Below are 12,875 nucleotides of genomic sequence, written 5' to 3' on the forward strand. Positions count from 1 at the left end.
AGGGCTTGCTCCAAAGCCTCTGGAAGTTAAAGGTAAATAATTCCTATTGTTTTCAATGGATGTTGAGGCAGACCTTCTGTGAAGATACAGAAAATTGCAAATCATTTAAGTGTCTCATATTTCACTACATCTGGCCTTTTATGAGCCACAAATATATATATGTAAACCATTGTGATGGTTTTACCCATATGGGCAGCTGAGCTCCACAACAACCATTCTCTCTCTCCCTCCTCAAAGGAAAAGAAGGAGAAAATACAATGAAAAGGGCTCAAGGGTTGAGATAAGGACAGGGGGATCACTCAACAATTATTATAATGGGCAAAACAGACTCAGCATAAGGAGATTAATAAAATTTATTACCTATTACCAATGAGTTAGGGCAGTGAGAAACGAACAAATTAACAAAAACACAAACTAAAGACACCTTCCCATCTACCCCTGGGACAGTCTGCTCCACCAGGGGCCTCTCCAACGGGCTGCCGGGGAACTGCTGCTGCATGCCTGGAGCACCTCCTGCCCTCCTGCTGCACTGACCATGCTGTCTGCAGGGCTGGTTCTCACTCCTCACTCCTCACTCTCCCAGCTGCTGTTGTGCAGCAGGTTTATTTCTTTTATTTTATTTTAATTTAATTTTCTCTTTTTGTGCCTTTCACAGAGGTGCAAACATTGTTTACTGGTTTAGCCCTGGGCAGTGACAGGTTCCTTTGGAGCAGCTGAAACTGGCCATTATCTAACATGGAGCAGCTTCTGGATTCTCACAGAGGCCACCCTTGCAGTCCCCTGACACCTAAACCTTGCCACATAAACCCAATACAACTATACCGCTTTATGGTAGGACTAGGCTATTGTAAATCTTGTAAAAATGACTTTCTGTGTACCTTCATGATGTGGTAAGTTAAAAGAAAAAGGAAAAAAAAGTTATGAAGTGTGCCTTTGTAAGTGCTGATACCTCCTTTGGGGTAAACATTAAAGTGATGATCTCTCCAGATCTTTCCAAACATTTTGTATTATTTTAGTGGTATAGATGTAAGAGTATCTGATTAGTGGAATTGAAAGGATTTAAAATGTACTTCCTGACTAATACTTGTGAAGTTTGATTCACTCATCTCTTATTTACATATCTCAAAGGCAAAGTATCTATAAATTCTTTCACTGAAATAGCAGTTAAAGAAAAAAATGCAAAGTTCAACATTTTTGGTCCTGCCCCTTCCCTCCCCCCATCAAATTTGTATGCCTATACCGTAATGTGCTATAAAGTACAAGTATAGATGGAGATTTTTAGTGTCACAGAGTAGAATCTGTTATCATTACACTGGACTGAATATATTGACTTCCAAGCAGTCATCATATATTTAAGGTACTGTATTTCAGAAGTGAATACAAAGGGTGACATTCCTTGAAACTAATATTTTGTTTTAATTAATGACAATTGCAACTGCAGAAATATATCAAAAGGTCCATATATAATTTTTATATTTACTTCACTCAGCTGAACATGTAAATTGAACCATAAACCCCATTCAGAAGAAGACTGTTGTGTTGTGTCATTTTACAGAGCATAAAAAGAACTTAAATTGCTAAAATTTTGTGGTAGTCATATGAAAATACAGAGTGTGGTGGTTTCACTCTGATGGCCAGCTGAAGTCCACCACAACCACTCTCTCACTCGCCCACCTCAAAGGAACAGAGGTAGTAGAAAGTATGATGGGAAAGAAGAAGGTTCATGGGTTAAGATGAAGATAGTTTAGGAAGAAAGGAAGGAAGGAAGGAAGGAAGGAAGGAAGGAAGGAAGGAAGGAAGGAAGGAAGGAAGGAAGGAAGGAAGGAAGGAAGGAAGGAAGGAAGGAAGGAAGGAAGGAAGGAAGGAAGGAAGGAAGGAAGATCTGGATGAGGGTATTGAGTGCACCCTCAGTAAGTCTGCAGATGACACCAAGTTAGATGCGTGTGTCGATCTGCTTGAGGGCAGGAAGGCTCTGCAGGAGGATCTGGATAGGCTGGACCAATGGGCTGAGGTCAGCTGTATGAAGTTCAAGAAGGCCAAGTGCCGGGTTCTGCACCTGGGGCGCAACAACCCCAAGCAGAGCTACAGGCTGGGAGATGAGTGGTTGGAAAGCTGCCTGGCAGAGAAGGACTTGGGAGTGATGGTTGATAGTCACCTGAATATGAGCCAGTAGTATGCTCGGGTGGCCAAGAAGGCCATGAGCATCCTTGTATAAGAAGCAGTGTGGCCAGCAGGGCTAGGGAAGTGATTGTCCCCCTGTACTAGGCTCTGGTGAGGCTGCACCTCAAGTACTGTGTTCAGTTTTGGGCCCCTCGCTACAAGGACATCGAGGTGCTCGAGCGAGTCCAGAGAAGGGTGACGAAGCTGGTGAGGGGTCTGGAGAACAAGTCTTACGAGGAGCGGCTGAGGGAGCTGGGGTTGTTCAGCCTGGAGAAGAGGAGGCTCAGGGGCGACCTTATTGCTCTCTACAGGTACCTTAAAGGAGGCTGTAGCGAGGCGGAGGTTGGTCTGTTCTCCCATGTGCCTGGTGACAGGACGAGGGGGAATGGGCTGAAGTTGTGCCAGGGGACGTTTAGGTTGGATATTAGGAAGATCTTCTTTACTGAGAGGGATGTTAGGCATTGGAACGGGCTGCCCAGGGAAGTGGTGGAGTCACCATCCCTGGAGGTCTTTAAAAGATGTTTAGATGTTGAACTTAGTGATATGGTTTAGTGGAGGACTTGTTAGTGTTAGGTCAGAGGTTGGACTCGATGATCTTGAGATCTCTTCCAACCTAGACAATTCTGTGATTCTGTGATTCTCCAAGGAAAAGAAAAGAAAAGAAAAGAAAAGAAAAGAAAAGAAAAGAAAAGAAAAGAAAAGAAAAGAAAAGAAAAGAAAAGAAAAGAAAAGAAAAGAAAAGAAAAGAAAAGAAAAGAAAAGAAAAGAAAAGAAAAGAAAAGAAAAGAAAAGAAAAGAAAAAAAGAAAAGAAAAGAAAAGAAAAGAAAAGAAAAGAAAAGAGAAAAGAGAAGAGAAGAGAAGAGAAGAGAAGAGAAGAGAAGAGAAGAGAAGAGAAGAGAAGAGAAGAGAAGAGAAGAGAAGAGAAGAGAAGAGAAGAGAAGAGAAGAGAAGAGAAGAGAAGAGAAGAGAAGAGAAGAGAAGAAGAGAAAAGGAAAGAAGAGAAAAGGAAAGAAGAGAAAAGAAAAGAAAAGAAAGAAAGAAAGAAAGAAAGAAAGAAAGAAAGAAAGAAAGAAAGAAAGAAAGAAAGAAAGAAAGAAAGAAAGGGAAAGAAAAAATAAGCAGAGCTACACATAAGCAAAGAGAGAGAAAAAACAATTATTCCCTACTTTCCATCAATGGGTAATGTTTGGCCATGTCGAGGGAAGGAGAACCTCAACACATTTAGTAGCCTGGGCGAACAGACATCTTCATAATGAAAGCCACCTGTTCTCCTTCCCCTCTCCCACCCTTTATTGCTGAGTGTGACACCATACGGTATGGAATATCCCGTTGATCAGTTTAGGTCAGCAGCCCTGGCAATGTCCCCTCCCCAGATCTTGCCCACTCCCAGCCTTCTGGCTTGGTGGGATTTGGAGAGAGTCCTGATGCTGTGCCAGCACTGCTCAGCAATAGCCAAAACACTGGTGTGATATTTGGGCTGTTTTACTCACAAGTGCACAGCATTACCATATGCACTGGTGATTTTCCCTGTCTCTGTACTAAAGAAAGGGTAGCTGGATTGCCCAGCTACATTATGTCTCTCGGGGGGTTTCATTAGTCAGATTATCTAGGAAAGATGATCATTGTATAGAAAATATTATAATAATTTTATAATATTTTTTATAAATATTATATTATTTTTATAATATTAAAATATTATAGCATTTTGATTATGCAACCCTCTATCAAAGGATACTTGAAACATAGTTCTTGGCAGGCAGCATGGCAGGATTTCATAATAACAATAACAATAACAACAACAAAACAACAACAACAACAACAACAACAACAACAACAACAATAATAATAATAATAAAATTTCTTATATTTTGCTTCCTATTTGAAATTTTCCATGGAACAAAATGTCTAAATCTGACATCTAAATGTATTTCCATGAATTTGTAAGGATATTCTACTTCGTATCCGAACTCCAAGGGGAAAAATGGTATGTGCTTTAATCCAGTTCTAAACAACCACAGTGGATGAAACCTCAAGCCTAATTCACAATTAAAAAAAATGATAAATGCAGCCAACATAAGTGATTTTATTTTAAGTATCAATTGTTTTTACAAGAAAAGCAACTCATATAAATAAGACTGCATATACTTACACAAAACTCTTGGTGGAAAAACAAACCAAAAAAAAACACACAAAAAAACAAGGCATTGATTAAATAACTTTATTTTCAAACTGCCTGCTTACTAGGCAAACTTTTGACATTTAATTGAAAGAAAAGATTTTTTTGATACATTTTTCCCCATAGAGGTGAGAAATATTTCCCACCTGCTTGTAGATTTTTTATTTTCTAAATTAAAAGTACAGCCATTGTACAGTTTATAAATGCAAAAGTTTTCTTCTTTTCTAATTTACTGCATATTTCACTTCTGAAGAAGTAAATTATTATATTGTGTTAATTTAGATCAATCAGAGTATTTTACAGTTAAAGTTGTAGGAAAATCACAGCCCTTAATTTCCCCTGCTGTTTATCACAGAATTGTGACAAATTTGCAGTTTTCATTTCACTTGGAAAGTCTTGTCTCCCTATTTTATGATTGCAGAAGAGCATCAGGATGTGAATGCTACATAAGCATATGCTCACAGCTTTAGGTGAGGCTTCTGGTTTGTGTTGCCCTGTTACTGACTACTGTCATCTACGTTTTTCCTGGCAAATTAGGTTTTACCATAAATGCTTTAGGAGTCTTTACAGGCCCTCGGCTACTCAAATCAATGGGTCTTTTTAGCAGAAACATTGAACTGTCTGTCTGTTCATCATTAAAGAGCCTACCATACCTCGGCACTGAAAAAGCAAGGTCCACATAAAACCACAAATTTCCTTGGTCTCAGTGAAGAAGGAAAAAGGATAATTTGTAATGTAAGAGTAAAGAACACACTGGAAACAAATAAAAGACACACTCCAAGACCAATGAAAAGATAACCATTGGTTTCAATTTCTTTTGGATCTGACTGAGGCAGGGTAACATAAATGCTATGTAGTGCATGTTATATCGTGATAATCGTGGATACAATATATAAAACATAAAACATGTATTTAATTTGTTATTGTGCTTTTTGCTTTGGGATGACTGTGCTATTGCCCTCTTCCTTTAAAACTAAGATGACGTATTACCATATTTTTAAGAGCACATATATTTTAGACAGAACTGAAGCGCATACCAAATCTAGTTACACATGAGAGTTAAAAAGCCCATGCAAAAATTTGACCATGAGAGTAAGGTTTGTGGGTAGTTTCTATTGTCAGAGAAATGTGGAAGCAAGCACAATTGTTCAAAAAAGGCTTTGAATAAAAATGCTATAGATAATGCTTTAAATTTTTAAATAGTTTGTGGCTTTTTTTTTTTTTTTTTTTTTTTTTTTTTACTGTGATAGATCTATTCTTTTTGATGTTAGTGATAACATACATTCTATCGATCTGTCTCCCCGATGACTTGCTGAAGTTTGGTGGTATATCTATTAAAATGCTACTTAAAGTTCATCTGCCTTGTTTTTCCTACACTAAGTTATCCCTTCACAAATTATCCCTTGTTTAGAGGCTGGAAAGAAAGAAATGAAGGAAAGGAAGGAAAGGAAGAAAAGGAAGGAAACAATCACAAGACGGTACATGTGAAGAATATTTTTCACTGCTCTTGAGAAAAAAACAAAACAAAACAGTTAAGGAAAGTTCCATTTATTCCATACAAAGCCAATGTTTACCTTTTTGAATACTTCCGATTTTTTCCTCTCTCAACTGAAACTTTTTTTTTTTTTTTTTTTTTTTTAATATTTTGCTTATTGCTTTTAAAGTATTTCTATGCCTGTTTGTGTTAGGTGTTTATTCCTCACAGTGTATACTTGAGTATGCATGAGATTGAGACAAATCACCAGAAAGCAGAGAGGAAAAATCAGAATCGTACTTTTTTCTCTACATTTGCACACTATACTATCTAGTATCTTGAAGAGATATTTATGGGAAAAAACTCATTATAACACTATAATATTATTTTAAAAATTAAATAAATAAGTTCAAAACACTTTATTTATTTTAAACTGAGATCAGTGATGATATATCCTGAATAAAATTTATAATCATCAAAGGAAAATTAATGTAATTTTTGTTGTATTTATACATTTAATTTTACTGTAGTAGGTTACAAACATTCAAAACTCATACAGTAAAAATGTTCTAAAATTCAAACACACACGAATTACTTCATTTTGCACTGGCTGTTCTGAACACTATGACTTACTCTTACTATGCAACAAAAATAATTTTTGCATGCTATATTCAGATTTATACAGGGTGAGCATATTTATCATATTGCAAAAGAAAAAAAAAATCCTTTTACAGATTATACATCACTGGAAAAGCTGTATAAAAAATGAACTTCTACTATAATTTAGGCAATAAAAATTGAGTTTTAAATGACATTTATATAGGTGTGAATAACTTCTATAAATTTTTCTGTACAGCCATTTGGCAAAGAAAATATTAGAAAGCTTACAGAGATGGTCTGTGTAGGGTAGATATTTCTTAGAAACTGTGATTATTAACGAAAAAAGCCCAAACATAAAATGAAAACCTTTAGCATTATAAGCATTTTAATAACTAAATTCTAGAAATGCAAGTCTCAAAGAGTTCTATAACTCATCCTATTCAACCTAATACAGCACAATGCAATTTTTACAGTGCCCTTTGTGCTAGTATCCTGGAGCACTTCAAAATGAATAAAGTTAAAATTAGCAAAGTAGCACTCAATTTCCTAAAGGAGTTACTTTAGAAAAACTAAGTAAAATCAATGCCTTAAATGTTTGGATTTAAAACCATGCCAATTGAAGCTTTTTTTATTTCAAGTAGCAAAGTATTCCAGATCCCCTGAACAAAATGTCTGAAGGCTCTACAGGTTTAGGATATCAGAAAGTATTTAAGAATTATAAAACGATCATCTATCAATCTCTGAGTGCATACTGATAGGCATGGAAAGTAAATGTAATGGCTAGGTAGATCTATACAGCAGTCTCTGCATAAAATAATAAGGTAGTAGTTTATTTGCATTTCTATAACACATTTCAGCTGAAGATCTCAAAGCTGAAAAGATCCCTGTTAATTTCAGCAGAACAATGTAAACCACTTACAAAGTAGAAGTGAATTGCAGTAGCATGCTGAAAGAAAGGAGTTTTGTATGGGCAGCAGGAGAGGTGTGACTCTGACAGACCACTGGGTCAAACGGACATCAGGTGGAATCACTTGCATACTGGGGCTATTCGTAAGTGATTGTATTGAACTATAGTTATGTAGTTGTTTACTAATGCAAGCAACTTCACAAGTATTTCGTTGGAGGTCAGCAACTGCAGATGTGGCAGCAAACAGTACATAAGCAACTGCTGTGTTCTTTTCTTTCCTGTCTCTTGCAAAAGCATGTAAATATACACCAGAATCCCTAGATGGGGGCGGGGCCGAGGTATAGGAAAAAAAAAGAAAAAAGAAAGAAATCCACAAAATATGAGATTCTGATAAGTAAACAGAACTCTTGTTACTCTTGTTATTTCTGCTAACCATCGTGATAATGTCACAGGCAACAAATGGGCTTGTTTTCTAACTCTGAATAAAATTGAAGAGTCATCTTCCAAATTACAGAAGAACAGTTCTAATTTGTTTTGTTACTCTTTGGGAGAAGTGAAGCAGAAACAGGAATGTAAGAGTCACATACATGTGACAGGAACTTGTGATGAGCTTCATGGTGCTCATGATGAGGAATTTGGTCATGGGTGAATCCTGGAAGCAGCGTTGTGAATATTCATAGTCTCCATCCACTCCTGTCAGGAAGGAAAGCAAAGATCTACAGAATATATCCATTAGAAAAACTCATTCAGCGGATGGTTTCTGTTTGTAACAATAGTCTGCCTCTTTTTATAGCCACTTTTGAGTTTCTTTCCCCTTTTCTTACGTATTGCTACAATTCACTCTATAAAAAACTACCTCAGAGTTTCCTTCTTTGCATATCCATCTCAAATTTCATTTGTGCTCTGTAGGCTAAACATTCATCACTGGGGCACTCAGGCATTGCTCACTACATTTTTAGACACTAAAGCCTATTACGTGTTTTTGTTTGTTTGTTTGTTTTTGTATTTTTTTTTTTGTTCACCGTCCATACCACTCCCAGCACTTGCTCCCTTGTAGACCCTTGTCCATCCGGGATCACTGGGATAATGCTGTCACAAGGGTCAGTAAAGACAACTCATGTTTCCAACTACCAAATTCAAAGTTAGAGGCAATATGGACCCAGACTCTTTTCAGAGTAATAGGAAAAAAGGCAACAGACTCAAGTGGGAGTACAGGTGATTCTATAAATCTCTGTAATTTATATAGGCTTTTTTTTTTTTTTCTTATTTTCTTTTTCTTTTTTTTTTTTTCTCTGTTTCCTTTGAGAGAGGAACGATACTACTGATGGTACTGTTTCATTAAATTACACCTGACTCCCCTATCACTCCCCTATCACTTTAAAAAATGTCTAACAAAGAAGGCCTGTTGGCAAAACAAGACAGATTTTGCATGGCACAAAACAATGTATAAGCGTTTATTATGCAAATTATTTACATTTCCAAATGTGATCTTAAATACATGTTTTGCTTTCACAGAGAGCCTTCCTCCATTTGCTGGGTGATGAAAGACCACTAAAATCTTGCCAGTCCAAAAAGGCTTCTGTGAACCCCCTTGCTTGCTTATCTTTGCCAAGGTGAGGGGAAGAGGGCGTGGGAGAGGAAAGAAGTGAGACGAAGATGTTCCAGGTGTGGAGAAAGAAGTTGCATTTGGAAGTTGGAAAGAACTAGTGTATCAGAATATGTCAGGTGTCAGGCAGAATAACAAAATATATTGATGTTGGAAATTTATAGTTCCAGAAATTAAAGTGTTTAGCGTAAAGACAAGAAAAGTGTTTACTGTATAGAGGATTTTCATGCATTTCTATAGCGGAAGAAGGTGTTGAGATTTGATTTCTTTTGTCATACTCAGAATGATTGGAGAAGAATCCAATGACATAAGAAGCAGAAAAGCAGATGCCTTCATGGAAAGTGAGGTAATTAGCTAGCACAAACAGAAAAAAATAAAGGAAAACATAGTACCCTTCCTCTCCCTACCTCCAATGTGCAGTTGGTCTGTTCAGAAGGGTTGCTTGGAGAAGGAAGAAGAAAACATAGTCAAGGCTCTGTAATGAATATCTCATTCTTCATAGCTAGCCTTCCCTCTCCAAGGATTTTTTATTTTATTTTTTCAAGTTTCTATATTGGTTCAAAGAAACACAAAAGTTAGCTTACAAGTTTCTGCTACGTCTAGCAGAAGCAAACATATTAGCTTGACAAGAGAGTAAACATGGACACTTTAAAACATTCATAACAACAAGGGAATCCAAATCTTGTTTTTATATTTTAGGCTTGTTCCTTTTCTGTATAGTGTGACATCTTTACAATGCAAACGATCTGTCACTTGTTCTATTTGATTTAGTGCTTTAGACAAATTTCAGTGTCAAGTTGTGCAGATTTTGCCTCGTGAAAAGAGGCTATTTAAACTTCTATATAGGCAATGATGCAGACGACTAATAGGAAGAAAAGGATTGAGAGGTGGAAAAAATTCTCAGTATTTTTCAGGTAAATGGGCTTTCAGAACTGATGTATTTGCTGGTGAGAAGAATCTTCTGACATTATCATAAGATCTTTTCTTCTAGATTCTTGGGATTTCCTTTCTGATTGTTACTCTTCTGCATAGCTGCCTCTTTTCCCAAACCATTCATAAAATGGCCCTCATGTTTGCATGGCATTTTCAGCCATACATGCTCCTATCCTTAGAAGGGGTGCCCATATTTTTCCATTCCCTTGTCCTGAATATCCAGGTAATGCAGTTTGAAAATAAAACTCCTAGTTCAGGGGAACACTCAGTTATCATCCCTGTTGACTTTGACAGGATTTAAGCCTAAAATTAAGTATAGGCTTTGTATTTTCTGAAGTGGACAAGTCAAGCAAAAAAAAAAAAAGAAAACAACTTCAAATTTGGAATGCCATAAACAATTAAACAACTGTTTTTCATGCAACAAGGAACGGATACTTAATTCTTTGTCAATTTTTCATGTGTTTTCTAGGAATGATGATACTGAAAAATGGTGGTAGAAGACTATGAAATAATCAACAGATGCTTTTTAAGTGATAGTAATAGCTACAGTAAGTGTAAGATGGTATATTGCTCAGAGATGTTTACTGAATTCATTTGGCTATAGGCAGACACAGATCAAAGGTAACAGACTGAAAAGGAGTAGGGGTATTTTTTCTTTCTTTCTTTTTTTTTTTTTTTTTTTTTTTTGCAACTGTTCTTCTGAAATAAATCTTTTTTAAATTTGTGACACAGTCGGTCATGTGCATCATATTATGGCAGGTTACATCACATGATTTTATGTAGCCTGCTGGTAACGTCACTTTGCATTATACATTTAAAGAAATATCACTTCTTTTCACGTAGACAGTAATCAACTGACAAGAATTCTCCTGCTACCCATGAGAAGAAGCGGAGTATCAGATCTAATACTTTCCACCCCCAACAAATAATTTCCTGTAAACGCTTGTGCATGACAGAATGCTAGCAGATAGTGGGTATTTCACAGCTGGTGACTCTCTTATTGTTTAACTGTGATGTCTGCATCTTATCACTCTGTGCAAATTATTTAGCAACTGCCATATTATTTATAGGTATGAATTGCACAAATTAATCTCATAAATAATTCATATTTTTTTTTCACTGTGAATTAACATTCTGCCACATTTAAAAATCTATTCTTGTAAAAGCATATCAACTTATATGGGCATATTGTGCTTGATTTTTCAAGCCGATGCATTTTGAAAAACATAGGTTTCAGTGAAAAGAATGAGAAGAGTTTTTTTTTCTTGAACTTTACACACACCTGACAGAAGCTTTCAGGTTGTGAAAAGTAACACTGTGGTCTTTAATAAGAATTATGTCATGTTCAGGCATTTACAGGAAGAGGAAAAACATTGGATCTCATCCTAATAGTATGGCAGACTGTCACTACGTGACACCAGTTTGTAAACAAAAAAATAACTTACATGAATAATGATCTATTTTTATAACTTAAAGTGAAAATAATAACTCTTTTTCTTTCCACAGTAAGACATAAGAATGTCACTGTGGACCTAACAGAAAGACAGTCGCAAGTTTGTTTGCTAGTAGACTCCTAGGGAGCTGAACACAAAAATCCAATAAATAATTAGCTCTCCTGTGACAGGCTTCTGAATTACTGTGATACATTAATTGGACAAAATTAGCATGAATTAAGGCAAATAAGTATAACATGTAATTTATTACTTACTAAGCATGGTGCTGCAGTGGAAGCCTCAGATTTCCCTTAAGATTGCTTTAACAGCTATAATGCATTCCTTAATTTACTCTGTGGAAAATCAATTTTTTCAGAGTTCATTAAGCACCAATATGTTACAATGCAACTCCCTAGAGCATAGAACCACAATACGTTATGCAAATTCATACCAGCGTGTTACCAATATGTAAATAGCAATAATACTATTGTCAGCTTCCTATTGATAGCCACGCTGAAAAGGATAATACTTAAAACTTCTTTAACTTGCTTCTGATATTTATCGGTACTCTTTTAAAATGTGATTTCTAAGGAGAGTAGTTATTTTAAAAAGTCTTTTTTTTTCTTTATGCTTCAGTAATGAGAGTATTCTGAAGTCACTGTTTGCAAAGAAATGGCACATAAAGCCTTCTTACATTTTCATATGCATCAGCTGTTCCACAATGAAAGCTCAGTATTTCCAGTAGATGCATAGCTGGACATTGCTGTCTGTTAATTATGGATATGTCACAGAATAAATGAAAGAGAAGGCATTCCTAACCTATAAGTCCTATACATAAATTCATTTAAGCTTTTTTCCTCCCCTTTTTAGCACACATTAAAAAAATAATAAAAATAAATTAAATGATGCATCAAGTTAACTCCAGCCAATCAAATGAGAGTCAGAAGAACTAGCATTAAGAGAATGAAGTTCCAGACTATTCAATATTCACCTAATGATATGACAGACTCCAAAGCTATCACAATAACTGCCTCCAGAGCTCTTTGGGGAGACAGATGTCACTGGTGGAAGGATGATTTCTGTGTCTTGGCACTCTGCGATTGTCAAACTGAGGGAGGGAGAAGGAAAGGATGATTCTGCTAGTGAGGAAGCATCCTTTGTGGAAGGAGGAGGAGCCATGTCTCTCTCCTGTCATTCTCCCTTTTAACTTTTTTTTTTTTTTTTTTTTTTGAATAAAACTCTTTCTGGCTAAACTGCACTCTGAGAAGCAAGGAATGGCATTGCCCTAAACTATAAATGCCTGCACTTACGTTCACAATTTGACTCTGATCTACAAATATCATTAACGTCAGTAGGTCAGAGAAGTTGGCTCGGAGAGTTTGGACCTCTGAGAGTAGATTTGTTGTTGTTGTTTTAAACATGTATATAACTGATTTATTGCTGCTTTGAGCTACAGCTACAGTGCAACTGGCAGAAGAACAAGACACTTGGTCACGACCTCAGATGAAACAGCAGCTATTAGGCATTTAACTGTTGCAAAATTTACCCCACAGAAGAACACTTCATATGTTTAGGTTTGATGAAA

At 36.3% G+C, this 12,875-nt stretch overlaps 1 long non-coding RNA gene across 1 annotated transcript in view; it reads left to right on the plus strand.

Annotated features, from left to right (window-relative positions):
- Nucleotides 1-12,875, plus strand: part of LOC311436524 — a 74,796-nt gene that overhangs the window by 11,739 nt on the left and 50,182 nt on the right. Inside the window, exon 3 of the long non-coding RNA XR_014692911.1 lies at nucleotides 5,749-5,815. This is a non-coding gene — a long non-coding RNA (uncharacterized lncRNA). The remainder of the gene's footprint in view (nucleotides 1-5,748; nucleotides 5,816-12,875) is intronic.

Source organism: Aythya ferina, assembly GCF_964211825.1.
Source record: "Aythya ferina genome assembly, chromosome: 1".
NCBI classification, from domain to species: domain Eukaryota; kingdom Metazoa; phylum Chordata; class Aves; order Anseriformes; family Anatidae; genus Aythya; species Aythya ferina.